This window comes from Mustela erminea, chromosome 18 (assembly GCF_009829155.1).
Source record: "Mustela erminea isolate mMusErm1 chromosome 18, mMusErm1.Pri, whole genome shotgun sequence".
NCBI lineage: Eukaryota > Metazoa > Chordata > Mammalia > Carnivora > Mustelidae > Mustela > Mustela erminea.
In genome coordinates this window covers 9,612,219-9,630,280 of record NC_045631.1, presented here as the reverse complement: position 1 = coordinate 9,630,280, position 18,062 = coordinate 9,612,219, and positions in this window count along the sequence as shown.

The following is an 18,062-nucleotide window of genomic DNA, read 5'->3' as shown; positions in this document are numbered from 1 at the left end:
TACCTACCCCCCATGGACTACAAGGTATCCCAGGCACACTGGAGGGACAGGGAGCATCCGGGGGTGGGTAAGGGTCCAGCAGGTATGGCACGGAAAGGTGGGAGGTAGAAGGTAAGGCAGGTCTCTCTAGGCTGGGGCAGCCGGCTGGACATAAGGGTAGGGAAAGACCGAGTTTCCCCAGCTACCTTTAATAAAGCCCTTTCTTCCTGAAGGGACTGAGTGAATTTGTTTAGACAAGATCAGGTGTATTTCAGTGCCCAGATATTTTCAATGAGTCTGAGCTTGAAATCCTTTAAGCCTGGGTTTTGGGCCCGTTCCCATAGCAAACCCACACAGCCCCTCAGGGTCTCAGAGCCAAATTTGAGGCCATGTCCTTCAAGACTGTTTTGAGTTCTTTTATTTTGAAGGCTTCCGTGTTTCATTTGAAGTCTTGAAAATGTTTAGAATTCCACATTTCCCTCAGAACCCTCACCCATGATAGTTGTATATAAAAATGGTGCCTTTCCCCATAAAGACCTTCGAGTGAGTTTAACACGCCCGGCAGTTTCATCATCTCATCATGGAGATAGGTCCCGTGGTGCTGAGAACCCTGACCCCTCAGAGGACGGGAGCCCAGCTGGAGAAGCACCAGGCCAAAAGGGTGAATCACGGATTGCCCAACAGCTGGCATTGGGGGACAGAAAATCAGGTGGTGCATTCGTAACTGACCTCAGAGCCCCTCTCAACACATTTCTGGAAAGGTTCTCCCTGGAGCGGTTCAAGCACGGCAATAGGGGAAACCAACACTGGGCTCCAAGAATGTGTGCTGGCCTTCTATTCCCAGACGGAGTCAGCCAGGAATCCACAAGAATGTCATCGTCCATGGCCACAGGCCCGGAGGATTCTCCTCCTGCTTCCTACAGTCAGCAAGACAATGGAAACTTGTTTCCCGGCAGAGAGCAGGCAAGGAGAGCCAGGGGATTTGGCAAACCTGGATCAGACCTGGCATCGAGCATCTTCTAGGTCCTGTTCACAAGTTAAATCAACACACGGCGGATCCTCCCCTTTTAGGCCCTGAGCGTGTCCTGCAACGTCAGAGAGGCAATGAGGTCCCCGCTGCTAGAAACCCCTGTGAGTGGCTTTGACACATGGTACCCCTCATCATCATCACATCCTTTGAAATGGAAAGTCCTCCTGCCACAAAACCCGAAGCTGGAAGATCCATTTCCTAGAGTTGTGTCGATGCTAGTAGTTTCAAGTGACCTTGTTACAAAAACAGGTGTTTTGTACAGAGAATACCAAAAGCACAAAGAAAATTAAAAAATCTCTTGGCATCACAGAAAACATGTTTTACCGAAATTAACATCTTTTCAGTATTTTGTTGGGGTGCTGATGTATTGATGTATCAGTTAGGATTAAGTCAAGCTGCAGGGATATAGATCTGAAAAATACTATGTTGGACAAGATTTAGAAAAAAAAAAAAAAAGCTTACTTATTTCTCACACACACACAAAAGACGTCCAGAGGTAGAAAGTCCAACGATGTTATAGCCATAAAATGATCAGGGACCCAGGCTCCTTTCTACTCTGACATCCCAGAGTGGATGGCATTTGTCCTCATGACTTAAAACGGCTGTCAGAGTTCCAGCCATCACAGCTGTGTTCCAGGTGGGAGGATTAAGGAAGACTTGCCCTGTCCCCTTCAAGTCTTTCCGAAAACGTATGAAACACGGTTTATTTCATCAGGCCAAATTTAGTCCCATGGCTATCCCTAATTGCAAAGGAGACTGGGAAATGTAGTCTTTTAGGCAAAGAGTGGTTAAGACTGGCCAAAAATTGGGACCATGTTACAAAAGAATCAACATTGTGTGGGCCCCTAGAAGCCTCGTGACAATGTATATTCTTCTGCATCTTAAAGCTTAAGTCCCTGGGCATCCCTCAGTGGCTTAAAGCCTCTGCCTTATGGCTCAGGTCATGATCCCGGGGTCCTGGGATTGAGGCCCGCATTGGACTCTCTGCTCAGAGGGGAGCCTGCTTCTCCCTCTCTCTCTGCCTACTTGTGATCTCTGTCTGTCAAATAAATAAATAAAATCTCAAAAAAAAAAAAAAAAAAAGGCTTAAGTCCCTGAATAGGTTCAAAAACTTACTTTTACTTGGTTCAAAAATTAAAAGATATGAAAAGATGGAACAATGAAAACTCCCCCAACTACTCAGTCTCTCCTCCCCTCTCCGTGCAAATGCGCACGGATAACCATGTTATCAGTTATTTTGTGTCCTTTCCGGAGTGCCATGCGTGTACAGGCAAATAGAAATGTATTGTATCTCCTCACCCACGCCCCACCCCTGCTTTTAACCCGAAAAGTGCATGCTGTGTGCATTGTTCTGTATCACGCTTTTTCTTTTCCCTTCCTATAGTGTCTGGAGACATTTCCCTGTAAATACGTGGAGAGCATTTCTCACTCTGTTTCTGCTGTCTGGTCCTCCATTGTACTGGGGCAGCATAAATTATTTACCTAGTCCCCACTCAGCCCTATGATCTATCCTCCAAACAGAGACACTTTTGAAAGTGAAAATGGGGTTCTCTGTGATTCGTTATATAGAACCAAAGGTGTACACTCTCCCAGGAAAACTGGGACATAGGGAACCCCCATAGGTGACGAAAAACATCGGGGTTGTCTCCAGTCTCTTGCAATCGATTACATCAATGCTGTGATTATTCATATATACGTGTACAGATAGGTTCATCTGCGTAAGTTTCAAACGTGTAATTTGTAGGGCCAAAGGGTACATGCATTTGTGCTTTGGACAGAAACTGCCAAATTGCCTCTGTAGGAACTGGGCTGGCTTCTCCCATCAGTAAAGGCGGAGGTGTCTCTTTAACCCAGGCTGGCGCACACAACAGGTTACGTCTGAGATCTCGGGATTTTTGCCCATCTGATAGAGGAGAAGTGGTATCAGAATTTCATTTTAATTTGCATTTTATTATGAATGAGCCTGGCTGTGCTTTGAAATCCTATTTGCGTTTCTTTCTGTGAATTGTCTTCTCTTATCCTTTGCCCCCAAGTCTCACTGAGTGTTTAGAAATCTTATCTTGGAGCTTTTTATATGTTAAAGAACAATGTTTGCAATTTGAGATGCAAATAGTTTCCCCCAGCTGGCCAGTTGTCTTTGGTGCTTTGTTTTTGCCAGGCAGAGTTTTAAAATTTTATCTTTTCTTTTGTGCCTTTCGGTTTTAAGTCAAAGCTTGAAAGTTCTTCCCTGGCACAAGGTTATAAAGGAGTGCTCCCACTGGGGCCCCTGGATGGCTTGCTGGGTTAAGCCTCTGCCTTCAGCTCAGGTCATGATCTCAGGGTCCTGGGATGGAGCCCCACATTGGGCTTTCTGCTTGGCAGGGAGCCTGCTTCCCCCTCTCTCTTTCTCTGCCTGCCTCTGCCTACTTGTGCTCTGTCAAATAAATAAATAAATAAAATCTTAAAAAAAAAAAACAAACCCACAAAGCAATCTTATCTATAGCCTAACTTCTAGAAACCCATAGACTCAGGTTCCTGGAATCCTAACATCACCCTCCCCTCTAAGGGATGTGGGGAACTAAGGCAGAAGGGAATGTAGATAAAATTACATATCCTTATAACCTGCTGCCCGCTGACAAATACTTGAGATAGGCAGAGTATAATATTCCTCCAGGAACTCCAAACCGCCTTTTTTTCTTTAAGATTTATTTTTTATTTTTATTTTTTTTGAAAAGAGAGAGAAGGGGGTAGGAACAGGGGCAGAAGCAGAGGGAGACAGAGAATCTCAAGCAGACTCCCCACTGAACCCTGACCTGAAAAGGGGCTCGATCTCCGGACACTGAGATCATGACCTTAGTGGAAATCAAGAGTCGGACGCTTAACTGATTGAGCCACCCAGCCCCAGCCCCAACTGTCTTCTTGTCAATACCTTGAGAGAGAAAAAACACCTCAGCTTGATGGTGGCCAGGCCTCCAGGATCCTATGAGTCTTTCGCAGCATCTGACAGTCCTTTTGGAAACCTCCCTTTGTTCTGTAAGGGCCAATTCAGCCAGAGAGGCCCCACACCGGTTGAACTGCCATTTTGTTGTAAAACTTAAATTAACTTTTCCCACCCCCTACCCCCAGGGGAACTTACTTAAAAGCAAGTCCGGGAAACCAGTCCCATGTAACAAAGTCCAAATACAATGGTGGGTCTGGCCAGGTGGAGGTATTCAATCAGTGGGTGCCCACACTGTCTCCTAGCTACCGAGGAGTATGGGCCCCCACCCTTTGGGAGCCTTTTGGCGCCAATCCTAACCAAGGTGTGATAGGCTGGTTCAAATGTCTACTAGGGTAAATTGTAATTCAGTTGGTCGCCTAGCTAGCATCACTGTGGAGTTTCCTGTGTGTGTGTGTGTGTTACAATCTTATTGGCCACCTGTGTGTGTGGCCAGACCCAACCACATTGCCTGTGCTCTATAAAAGTTAGTCTGGAAAGCAAGGAGGGGTCGTAGCCGTCTCTGTAAAAGGTGCGTCCCTGGCTGGCAAGTCTGGTTCATGATGCTTGGCGCGAAATAAAGCTTTGCTTGACCTTCGCTTTGTATCAGCCTCACTCCTTTAATCACAAACCCATTATTGGGGTACCCAATTTTGGGGGGACCCAACAGTCCTTACCTCCCCCAGCTCCAAAGTACATAATCAGTCACACTGCACACCCCCAGTGCACTCTTTCTGCCCACAGGGCCCTGTCCCCGTGCTTTAATAAAACCACCGTCTTTGGCACCAAAAACGTCTGTCTTGGCCATCAGCTCCAACATCAACACTTCAAACCACATCACTTATAATCTCCTTTGCAAAAGTATAAAAACCAGATAGATTTGAGGTAAAGTGTGGGAGGCAGGAGAACTCACTACCTTATCATTTGAGATAGCTGGGTGCGTTTGGCTCTGAATAAGCAGTAGCCCGGTGTTTGTTTTCTTTACTTCAGTGCTTTTCAGCCTCACATTTCTGAGCAACCCTGGATTCATCTGCAAATGTTCCCCAGGGCTCCTCTGTGCCAGGCAGAATGCCAGGTGCTGCAGATACAAGAGTGAGTAAGGCAGACTCAGCTGGGGTCCTTTTGGAGTCAACCTTTTGGTAGGGGAGGCAGATGAGAAACAGAAGAATGTACAGGATAACATGTATTGATAAGCACCAGGAAGAAAAGCCGTGCAGAGGGAAAGAAATCTAGCGCCCCACTGGGGGCAGGTGCTCTCCTAGGGAGGTTCTTGGTAGAAAGGCTCTTTGAGTAGGTGACAACATTTGAACAAATACCTGAAAGAGAGGTGAGGGAGCCATATGAAAATGGTTGGAAGAGTTTTGATGGGCTAGGGGGAACAGCACATGCAAAGGTCCCATGGCAGGAATATGCTAGCTGTGTTGGCTTGGGCGGGGGGCGGGAGGTGGGGGGGGGGGGGCGCGCAGGGCAGAGCTCTGTGTGTGTGTGTGTGTGTGTGTGTGTGTTGGGGACATAGCAGGAAGGCCAGTGTGTACCGCAAAATGGGTAAGATGGCTGGCTGGAAGAGATAGGTAAGAACCTCCCAGTCCTTATCACAAGTAATTGGAGGAGGTGCCTGGGTGGCTCAGTGGGTTAAAGCCTCTGCCTTCAGCTCAGGTCATGATCCCAGGGTTCTGGGATCAAGCCCCGCATTGGGCCCTCTGCTCAGCAGGAAGTCCGCTTCTCCCTCTTTCTCTGCCTGCCTCTCTGCTTACTTGTGATCTCTATCAAATAAATAAACAAAATCTTTAAAACAACAATTGGAGAGCTTTGGGTGGCTCAGTGGTTTAAGCCACTGCCTTCGGCTCAGGTCATGATCTCGGGGTCCTGGGATCGAGTCCCACATCGGGCTCTCTGCTCAGCGGGGAGCCTGCTCCCTCCTCTCTCTCTCTGCCTACTTGTGATCTCTCTGTCAAATAAATAAATAAAATCTTTAAAAAAAAAAGTGTAAAAAAATAAAAGGAAATAAAAGAATAAAATAAACCTGGCCAGGAGGTCCCTACAGCTCAAGTGAGAGGCGAGGGAGCTTAGGCAGGATGATAGCGGAAGCAGGGAGACCTGGAATAGGTTTCAGGCAGGGCAGATGCACTGGACTCAGATGCGGCCACTGAAAGAGAGGAATCAAGGATGACCCACGGAGGTGGGAACTCGGCCCTTGACCACCCCTGGCACCGGATGCTGAACTGGAGACTCGGGAGAAATTAGGAGGCAGGTTGGTTGGGAAAATGAGGTCAACAGGGAATATATGGGGTCCCGAGCCCAGGAGAAAAAAGAAAACCGTGGTTGCGTGGTTTCTGGGGTCCTCCGATGCACAACAGCCGGAGGGGCTGGAGGAATCACTGGGGGAGCCCCTGGGGGTAGAGAACTGAGAGCTCCAAAGGCTCTGGGTGCCGGGTGGGTTGGGGGGTGCTACGGTCAGAAGCTCACTTTTCCAAGGGAAATGCTTCCTTCTTGAAAAGGGGAGGGGAGGAATATCCCTGGGGAGTTGAGGGGAACTTTGTCAGCTTGGGTCCTCTGGGATGCAGGAGAAGGGAGAGGAAATTCGCCCCCTTCCAGTGGGAGCTGCAGGGCAGCAAGTGGGGGTGGGGAGCCGATGCCTCAGAGAAGAGGTCAATTTTCTGGCATTTTCTGGTGATACCATGAATTCCCAGGAGCCTGGGGAAAATTTGAGAGTCAGAAAGTAGTGGACATTCGGTTCAATTGACAGAATGTTTTGAGCCATGTGGAGATCACAACAGTGTGGACCATGAGATGGGAATATACCTCAAATCTGGAGAGTCAGGTGCACTTTCCAGATAGGAGTCTGGAGTGGAACCCCCAGACAAGCCCAGGAGCACTGGGTGGATCCCAAGAGGAGCCTGGGTTATAACATCCATCACCAAAGAAGATACTGAACCATCTGCCCACCCCCTTCCAGCAGCATTACTCACTACAGCTGGAAGACAGGCGTTCCAGCCAGCCGAGCCAGCCATGGAATATTACTCAGCCCCGAAAAAGGAAGGCGCTCCCGACACACATTCCAACAGGGATGAACCTGGACGACATTATGCAAAGTGAAATAAGCCAGTCAACAGAGGACAAGGACTGTTTGATTCCACAGATAAGAGACACCTGGAGTCATTCGATTCCTCGAGACAAAATCGAAGGGTGGTTGCCAGGGCTGGGGGGAGGGGAATGGGGAATTAGAGTCGGGACAGTATCAGTTGGGGAAGATGAAGAAGCCCTGGAGATGGAGGATGGTGATGGTTGCGCAACATGCCAAATGGATTTAATGACCCTGAGCTCTGCACTCAGAAATGATTCACATGGGGCCCAGCGGTTTAAGTGTCTACCTTCAGCTCAGGTCATGATCCTGGGGTCCTGGGATGGAGCCTCACATTGGGCTCCCTGTTCACCGGGAAACCTGCTTCTCCCTCTCCCACTCCCCCTGCTTGTGTTCCCTCTCTCTCCAATGAATGAATAAAAAGTATTTAATAAAAAAAAAGAAAGAAATGGTAAAAATTTTTTAAAATATTTTATTTATTTATTCGACAGAGAGATCACAAGTAGGCAGAGAGTCAGGCAGAGAGAGAGGAAGAGAAGCAGGCCCCCTGCCGAGCAGAGAGCCCGATGCGGGGCTTGATCCCAGAACCCTGGGATCATGACCTGAGCTGAAGGCAGAGGCTTTAACCCACTGAGCCACCCAGGTGCCCTTTTGTTGTTGTTTTTTTTTAAGTCAGTTTGGGGAACCCAAGTCTACTTCATAGCACTGTGGCCACACATGAGATCAGAATCTGTCTCCTGGCTCCCAGGTCTCCATGAGGGGCTCTGGCCAGAGAGGAGGCATGAGGGCCCCCAGGGAATCCCTGGGTGGGGGGCTGCTGGTGGGTGCCTCTCAGAAAGGACCTTTGCTTACTCAGTGCCACACTGGATCTCACCCGGAGGCATCTCAATTCCCAAGGGTGGTGATTTGCATTGGGTGGAGCAGAGCCAAATGGGCAGTGAGCTTAGCTTGGGGCTCAGCAACAAGCCCGCATTCTCACAAACAGCAGGCCCCAGCACTCTGGTTATTTTCCTGACCTCAGACTCAAGAGCCAAATCTCAAAACTATCATTAAAATGTCCAGATTTTTTCATTCAGGGAAAATAGTGTCTGCCAAACTCCATAATATTCACCTGGAGTGTTCAGCTACAGCGCCTGCTGGGAACCTGACAAAGGAGTCTGAGCTTCCAGAGAATAGGGTCAAGAACAAGCTAACAGTGGAGGACACGCCCTGCCAGATATCAAAACATTCCATAAAGATGCCATACTTTTGTTTTTAAACATTTTATTTATTTGAGAGAGAGCACACTAGGTGGGGGAGGGGTAGAGGGTGAAGCAGATTCCCTGCTGAGCATGGAGCCGGATATGGGACTGGATCGGGGACTGGGGGATCATGACCTGAGCCCAAGGCAGACACTTAACCCACAGAGCCACCCAGTTGTCCCAAGATGCAGTACTTTTTAAAGAGTATCATACCACTGAGGGAGGAGGGGGGGAAATAGATTACATTAATCAGAGCAGTCCAGAACCTGCTTAAGGACATCCCTTAAGTACTTTAAGTACCTAAGTACTTAGGACGGGGAAAATGGGATCTGAGCAAAAAGGTGTTTCCACCCATAGGGAGAAGATAGAAGAGGACCCGGCACCACAGTGGGGGTGGGCACCTCGCAGCTGGGGTAGGGGAGGGAAAAAAAAAAGCAAATTAGATTCTTTTTTTTTTTTTTTAAGATTTTATTCATTTATTTGACAGACAGAAATCACAAGTAGGCAGAGAGGCAGGCAGAGAGAGAGAGAGGAGGAAGCAGGCTCCCCGCTGAGCAGAGAGCCTGATGCTGGGCTTGATCCCAGAACCCTGGGATTATGACCTGAGCCGAAAGCAGAGGCTTTAACCCACGGAGCCACCCAGGCGCCCCTAGCAAATTAGATTCTTAACTGAGTAAGACACAAAAACCCAGAACCCATAAATGGAGAAACAGACTGACCTCTTTAACTACATAAAATGAAAAACTTCTGAGTGCCTGGGTGGCTCAGTTGGTTAAGCATCTGCCTTCGGCTCAAGTCATGATTCCAGGGTCCTGGGATCAAGCCCCACATCGGGCTCCCTGCTCAGCGGGGACCCTGCTTCTCCCTCTCCCTCTGCCTGCTGCTACCCTTATGTGTGCACACTCTCTCTCTGTCAAATAAATAAAATGTTTTTTAAAAAATATGACAAAAGATGCCATTACCAAAAGTAAAAAGAGACTGGGAAGAAAAATTCACAGTTCATAGCAGGCAATACATAATGTTCACTACATAATAACTGATGTACAAAGAACCCCTAAAAATGGATAAGACAAACTGTCCAGTTGAAAAAACTAGATCTGCAGGAAGTTCATAGAAAAAAGTGCAGAATATGGGGCACCTGGGTGGCTCAGTGGGTTAGGCCGCTGCCTTCGGCTCAGGTCATGATCTCAGGGTCCTGGGATCGAGTCCCGAGTCGGGCTCTCTGCTCAGCAGGGAGCCTGCTTCCCTCTCTCTCTCTCTCTGCCTGCCTCTCCATCTACTTGTGATCTCTCTGTCAAATAAATAAATAAAATCTTTAAAAATAAAAGTGCAGAATATTAGTAAAAATCGGGGCACTTGAGTGGCTCAGTGGGTTAAGCCTCTGCCTTCGGCTCGGGTCACGGTCTCAGGGTCCTGGGATCAAGCCCCACATCGGGCTCCCTGCTCAGCGCGGAGCCTGCTTTCCCTCCCCCTCGGCCTGCCTCTCTGCTGACTTGTGATCTCTCTCTCTAAAAATATATTAGTAAAAATCACAGGAAACGACGTTACTAGAAAGCAAAAAATTGTAAAACAAAGCAGTGATGATATATCCATTTACTTATCAGGCTGGAAGAAATAAAAAATTGATAATGTTTGATTTGGGCAAAATTACACAGAGATGGATACACATACACATACACTGTTGGCAAAGACTAAATGAGTAGTGTCTGGAGAGTGATGTCGCAGTGTTAGTACGGTATGTTAGTGCTAAACATAAAAATGTTAATTACATGAACCTTTGGTTTTTTTAAGATTTTATTTATTTATTTGACAGACAGAGATCACAAGTAGGCCGAGTGGGGGGGAGGGCAGGCTCCCGGTCGAGCAGAAAGCCCGATGCGGGGCTCGATCCCAGGACCCTGGGACTGTGACCTGAGCCGAAGGCAGAGGCTTAACCCACTGAGCCACCCAGGTGCCCCTACATGAACGTTTTTTAAAAAATATTTTATTTATCTATTTGAGAGAGAGAGAAAGAGGGGTGGGAAAGAGTGTCTGAAGCAGACTGCACTGAGCACAGAGCCCAGTGCTGGTCTAGATCTTGGGACCCTGAAACCACCACCTGAGCCGATGCCAAGAGTCTGATGCTTAACCAGCTGAGCCACCCAGGTGCCCCTATATGACCCTCTTAATACAGTGTTCCCAGTTGTGGAAATTTACCCCACTTCTGCTCAGGAAGAGCTATAGACAAGGGTAATGGAAAAAATTGCTTCTCTCTCTCCGTCTGCCCCTCTCCCTGCTCATGCTCACTCTCCCTCTCTCCCTTCAGTCAATCAGTATGGAACAATAGGTACTAGAAGGACAAGGACACATTGTTCTCAGAGGAATGTCCGTAAGATACGGTGTTGAAAACAGGCTTCTTAAAGTGTGGATCTACCTTTGCTCTTCAGAAATCTGTGTTTATGTAAGTGCATATGCTCCATTTCACTAATCCCAGGTCCCATGTCTTTTTCACGTTGTAACAGGATATGTCATCACTGGTATCTCTGATTATGTCATACATGGCACATGTATGTATGTTTGTTTGCACACACAAAAACCTCTGGAACAATACTCAAGACCCAGCCGGGGAAAGGTAGAATTCGGGAGGTTGGGAGAGGCGCTTTTACCATCTGAAACACTTCTGTAAATTTACCTCCGTGCTGAGAGCTTATGTCATTTTTGCAATCTATGAAACCAAAACATTAACAACAGACCCAGCAGACTTGGCCGGGGCCAGCACCACTAGATTTTATCCTGAGCCCACAGTTTTACCTTCCCACCCTGCACAACCTTTATGCTTAAGGGGTGGCAAGTCTGTTTCCATTATCTTCTCTTCCCCCAAACCCGAGCTGTCACCTCAGATGCCAGAAGAGCGGAGGGGGAGCAGAAGAGAGGCTGGAGCAGGTGCTAGCTCCCCTACTGTGTTCTCTCCTGCTTCCTACGATTTTCTGTGCTGGGCTCTTGATTACTAGGAGGTGGGAGGAGCAAGAAACCTTAGAGGTCATTGGATGTAACCTTGTCATCTCATGACTGAGGAAACAAAGGCACAGAGAGATGAAGCGAAGCGGTGGTCCCCGTCCTTCCACAGAGCTGGCTGGCCCCATTCTAAGCTCTGGCGTCTCGGCCTGCTTTCTCTTCCACGAAGTTCTGTCTGAACGGCTGAGCCAAGAACTAAGATTTCCTTGACCCAAAACATCTCTGTAGCTCTGAATTCCATAGGACTCTTTGCTGTAGGTTCCAGAAAAACATGGGCCAACGGTGGCTTATTCGTTAGGGACAGTTCTAGTTATAAGAACAGCTATAAGAATAAGAAAGCCAGGGACGCCTGGGTGGCTCAGTTGGTTAAGCAGCTGCCTTCGGCTCAGGTCATGATCCCAGCGTCCTGGGATCGAGTCCCACATCGGGCTCCTTGCTCCGCAGGGAGCCTGCTTCTCCCTCTGACTCTGCCTGCCACTCTCTCTGCCTGTGTTTGCTCTCTCTCTCTCTCTAACAAATAAATAAAATCTTTAACAACAACAACAAAAAAAATTAAAAAAAAAAAAAAGAATAAGAAAGCCAGAGAGAGTTGCTCTTGGGGTCAGCGGGGACGTTCAAAGAGGTGTTCGGGGACCCACGCTGTTTCATCCATCTTTGTCCCATCACCTTCATTGTGTTGGTTTCCACTTCGTATCTGTTACCTCATGATCACAACATAGCTGCCAAAACTCAAGAAACACAATGGCGTCCAAAGCAGGAAGGGAAGGAAGCGTTGCAAAGGGCATGGCCTACTCCCCTTGCATCCTATTGGCTAGAGCTAGTCATGTGACCACCCCTTAGGCCAATCGCTGGCAGAGGGGAAAGGGGTCGTCTGATAGGCTTAGACCGGTCACGGCTCATCCTCTGAGGCGTGGCTGATTCTGCCAGACTGCGGATCTGCTGGTGACCCAGAAAGGGGAGTTATTGCAGCAGAGTTAGGGAGCCGCGCAGCAGGCATCTCTTAATTCTTGGTAGTGATGGTACTGAGCGCTTGGCTTGAGGTAATGCCCACCCTTCTCCTGGGAGCATGAAGTAACTAACGGTTATAAATGGAGAATGAATAGCTCAAATATGCAGCGAAGAAACGATTAATGGATTCTAAAATTTCCTGAGCACTTTCAGCCTCCTCCCACCATGTGCTTCACAAACCGCACTGGTGAAAAATGACATTTTCCACCTGAGGTCTCTGAAGTCAGCTACAGACACAAGTGCTTCATTTCAGATAAAGGAACTGCAGAAGTCCCCAGAGACGGGATACAGGCTTGCAGCTTGAGCATTTGGTGGAAAATAGAACAAGCTTCCCAGAAGAGAGATTGAAGAGGCAGGAGGCTCACAGGTGACAGGAGGGAGACACGGTCAGCCTGCCTGGGGCCAGAATGATGACTGTCAGCCTTATTCCTGGTCCTCCATGCCCTGAAGGAAAGGTGCTTAGGCTGGAAGGGTACCCAGTGCGCTGGTGCTGCACCCAGAGGAGAATGAGCAGAATTCTGCACAATTTGGGGGCCACGCAGGCAGGAAAGAAAAGAGGAGGGAAGTAGGGTGTCCAGATTCCATTTCCATGTTATCTCACCAGACATCTTATCCCTGGAGCCCAGTGCTTCAACCGCCCAGCTTTCCTAAGGGCCTGAGCCGGAAGTCACCCCGGGGGCAGCTCTTCGTCCTGTTCCAGAAGTCCTCCCTGGCATCCTTTCTGTGTAACCGGAGATCTGATCTCCTTAAAGTCCCCTGATATCAGAAAGAAACCACAGATCTAAGAAAACCTTCAGTGGCCTTTTCCTTACTGAGGATCTGCAGGGAGATCTGTCTTTGCATGGGGCAGATGTGGTCATTGCCAGGAGGGCAGCCAGAATGCATATGAACCTAGTTTCAGAGGCAGCTCTGCCACTCACCGGCTATGTGTGGTGGCTCTGGGCAAGGCACCGGGTCAGTCAGCCTCAGCCACTCACCTGTCTGCGTAGCAGCAAGTTACAAGCTATGGGGCTTGTTTTTGTGTATCTTCTTTGGAGAAGTGTCCGTTCAAATTCTTTGCCCATTAAAAAAAATTGGATTGTCATTTTGTCGTTGAGTCGGAAAAGTTCTAGACTCTTGCAAATCAGATACATGATTTGCAAATATTTTCTCCCAATTTGAGGACTGTCTTTCACTGTCTTCATGATGCCCTTTGATGTACAAAAGTTTTAAATTTTGATGAAGTCCTGTTTATCTATTTTTTATTTCGTTGCTTGGGCTTTTCGTGTCATATCTAAGAAATTGTTGCCTAATCCAAGGTCACCATATATATTTCTATGTTTTCTTCTAAATATTTTTATAGGTTTTGCTCTTATGTTTAGGCTTTGGATCCATTCCTTTATGTAGGGTATGAAGTAAGAGCCAACTTCATTCTTTTGCATGCGGCTATCCAGTTGTCCCAGCACCTTTCTTTCTTTTTTTTTTTTTTAAAGATTTTATTTTTATTTATTTGAAACAGAGAGAGAGAGAGCACAAGTATGCACAGAGGCAGAGGCAGGCATAGAGGAGAAAGCAGGCTCCTCGCTGAGCAGAGAGCCTGATGTGGGCCTCGATCCCAGGACCCTGAGATCATGACCTGAGCTGAAGGCAGAGGCTTAACCCACTGAGCCACCCAGGCGCCCTAAAAAGGCCTTTCTTTCCCCCGTTTAATTGCTATGGGACCTTTGCTGAATATCAACTGACCATAAATGTAAGGGCTTATTTCTGGACTCTCAGTTTTATTTCAGCAATCTATATGTCTGCCTTTGAGCCAGAACCACCTGGTCTTGATTACTGTGGGTTTGCAGTAAGATTTGAAATCAGGAAATATCAGTTCTCTAACTTTGCCTTTTTTTCCCCCCAAAGATTGTTTTGGCTATTCTAGGTCCCTTGCATTTCCATATAAATTTTAGGATTAGCCTGTCAATTTTTGCAAGGAAATCAGCAAGTATTTTGAAAGAGATTGTATTGAACATATAGATCAATTTGAGTAGTACTGCCATTTTAATCAGATTTTTTAAGTCTTCAGATCCATGAACATGGGATGTCTTTCCATTTACTTAGGCATTCGTCAGTTTCTTTCAGTAATGTTTTATAGTTTTCATTGTAAAGTCTTACACTTCTTTAGTTAATTTTATTCCTACACATTTTATTTTTTTTTATGCTATTGTAAATGGAATTGTGCTCTTTTTCTTAAGATTTATCTATTTATTTTTAGAGAGAGAGAGCAGGAGCAGGGGGTGAGCAACAGAGGGAGGGAATCTTTCAAGCAGACTCCTACTGAGTTGGGAGCCTGACTCAGGGCTTGATCCCACAACCCAGGAGATCATGACCTGAGCCAAAACCAAGAGTCAGACACATTTAACCGCCTGAACCACCCAGACACCTCAGTGTGTTCTTTTTATTTATTTATTTATTTTTATTTGACAGGCAGAGATCACAACTAGGCAGAGAGGCAGGCAGAGAGAGAGAGGAGGAAGCAGGCTCCCTGCTAAGTAGAGAGCCCAATGCGGGGCTCAATCCCAGGACCCCGGGATCATGACCTGAGCTGAAGACAGAGGCTTTAACCCACTGAGGCACCCAGGAGCCCCTGGAATTGTGTTCTTAATTTCATTTTTGGGATTGTTCATTGCTATCAAATGAAAATACTGTTGGCTTTATATTTTTAATAAGATATCAACCTTGTATACTACAATGTTGCTAAACTCATTTATTTGTTCCAATAGTTGTTTTTGTTTTTTGTTTTTGTGGATCCCTTAGAGTTTCTATATTCAAGATAATGGCATTTGCGAATTGAGATATTTTTACTTCTTCCTTTTCAGTCTGGGTGCCTCTTATTTCTATTTATTTATTTTTTAAGTAAGTCACCCAAGTCACCCAAGATCAAGAGACATGATCTACTGACCGGGCCAGCCAGGTGCTCCCCCCTCCCTTATTACTCCTTTTTATTTTTCTTTTTGCTTCACTGTCCTGCCTAAAACCACCAATGTAATGCTGAATTTAAGTGGCAGGAGTGAACATCCTGGTCTTGCTCCTGATCTTAGAGGGAAATCTTTCAATCTTTTACCATTAAATATGCTATTGGCTATAAGTTTTCCAGAGATGGCTTTTATTATTTTGTTTATTTATTTATTGAAAGAGAGGGCATGGGAGCGTGAGTGGAGAGTGGGGCCATAGGAGAGGGAGAGAGAGAATCTCAAGCAGATTCCGTGCTGAGTACAGAGCCAACACAGGGCTCAGTCTCACAACTCAGAGATAACAACCTAACCCAATACCAAGAGTTGGCCACTCAACTGTCTGAGCCACTGGGCACCCCTAGATGGCTTTTGGTAGATGGAAGAAGTTTTCTCCTATTTTTATTTTTTCATTCTGTTGATCATTTCTTATCATGAAAGGTGTTAGATTTGGTTTTTCTGTATTTATCAATATGATCATGTGATTTTTGTCCTTTATTTTATTAGTAAGGTGTATTACACAGATTGATTTACTATGTTAAACCAACCTTGCATTCCTTGGATAAATCCACTTATTCATGATGTATAATCCTTGCTATGTTGCTGGATTCAGTTGTGACTTGAGAATTTTTGTATCTGTATCCATAAGGCCAATTGGTTTATAGTTTTCTTGTTATCCCTTTCTCTGGGGTAGTATCATCTCATAGAATGAGATGGGATGAATTTTGTGAAACTCCTTTATAAAAGTTTGTCAGGATTTGTATCATTCTTCTTTAAATGTTTCATAGCACTTGCTAATGAAGCCATCTGTGCCTGGACTTTTCTTTGAGGAAAGTTTTTTTCATTACCAATTAAGTCTCTTTACTTGTTATAGATTTAGTCATATTTTTAATTTCTTCTTGAGTTGATTTTGGTGGTTTGCATTTTTCTAGGGATTTGTCTATTTCATGTAGGTTATCTTTTTTTTTTTTTTTAAGATTTTATTTATTTATTTGACAGACAGAGATCACAAGTAGGCAGAGCAGCAGGCAGAGAGAGAGAGGAGGAAGCAGGCTCCCCGCTGAGCAGAGAGCCGAATGTGAGGCTCCATCCCAGGACCCTGGGATCATGACCTGAGCTGAAGGCAGAGGCTTTAACCCACTGAGCCACCCAGGTGACCCTCATGTAGATTATCTTATTTGTTCATACACAATTATTTACAGTATTAGTTCATACTCCCCTTTATTTTTGTATAGTTGGTAGTAATGTCTTTTTTTTCATTCCTAACATTAGTAAATTTATCTCTCCACACACCCCTCCATGGATTTCCTGTGTACATGAGAGTTTTAGAGTAGTATGTGATCTGAGACTTTTGCCCCGTGATAAACGACAGGGATGTTAGTTCCCTTATGGGTTTCAGTGTCATTGTGTGAGCAAGGGATGCTTGCAGTAGTGGCAGCCTTTTTGTGACCATGAGGCAATAAACCAAAGATGAAACACGGCAAAGCCAAAAGGCGGAGATAGTCTGGGTCTTTGACAACATCTCTAGGTACTGCACCTACTCTGGGGCCGTTCCAGATGGCACCCGATTCTCTTCTGGCATCTTGGGCAAGATGGAGTAGGAATGGGAGATAAGAGAATGGGAGTCGACCTCAGTTCACAGAGGGTCACTTGGTTCACAAAATGTGAACCCTTCCACTTTGACCAATTAAAGACATATTTGGGTATCTAGGACTCTACGCCTAATTTATCCAAATGCTCCCATCACTGCAGTAGTTTCCAAGGAGTCTAGAAGCTACAGGTGGTTACCTGGCAGATGGTTCCTCCTGCCCCCTATATAGCCCAACCCCTGTAAAGTAGGTATTATTATTGCATCTTACACCTTAGAAACTGTGGCTTAGGTTAATTAACTTGCCCAAGGTCAACCTCAGAGTTGGAAATAAAACCTGGGTTCTCTGCTGCTGAGACATGGGCTCTGTTCACCCCGGTTGCCTTAGAATTTAAACCTCGTGACTCCCTCAGACTCCACCTTTTCTCCTGTTTTCTCAACAATTGACTTTGCCATTACTGCAACCCTCAAGGACCAGTCCCGGAGTGAGTTCCAGACTGGGGTTAATGGAGTCAGGATAATTCAATACTTTTCCTGTGAACTTGGTGAAGAGAAGGGGGGTGGAGTGAAGGGCGCTGTGCTGGGTGGGGGCTGGGTAGGGAGAGGAAAGAGAAGAGGGAGGCTCCGCCACTGGGTGTCCGGAGGTGGACAGCAGTCACATGTAACAGCAGGTTGCAACGCAGGTGGGGCTGGGACACAGCCGTGCATGGCGTGGGCACCCTTCCTGCTTGGGTGATTTGGAGAAAGTTTCCTGAAGGATGCTGGGCTCTAAAAAAGGGAACTGGGGATTCCAGGCACAGAAAATGCTGGAGCTGAGCCCAGGGCCTGGAGGCAGTGTGGACGGGAAGCACTCACAGCGACTGGCTGGCGTCTGTTCTGCTGTCTCCTTTCCCTTTGCCAGCTCTCCAGCTACTGCGGCCAGATAACGCCCCAATCCATCATCCCTCTGCTCAGAGCACACCTCCCCCCCACCCCAGGGGGCTGGTGCCCCATACCTCCAGGAGAACAACCTAGCACTCCATCCTCCCTGCTGAAGCCTTCCCTGCTCAGGTAGTCTTCCTTTCTCCACTCTCCTGAGCGTGGCTGTCCCTGATCCAGCCTCTCGCCCCCACCCCTGACTCCTTCACCCTCCCCCACCCCCACTTGGATAAATAAGTCCCTTGATCTCTCCAAGGTTCCTGTTCACCATCTATGCAGTAACAGTAGTTTGTG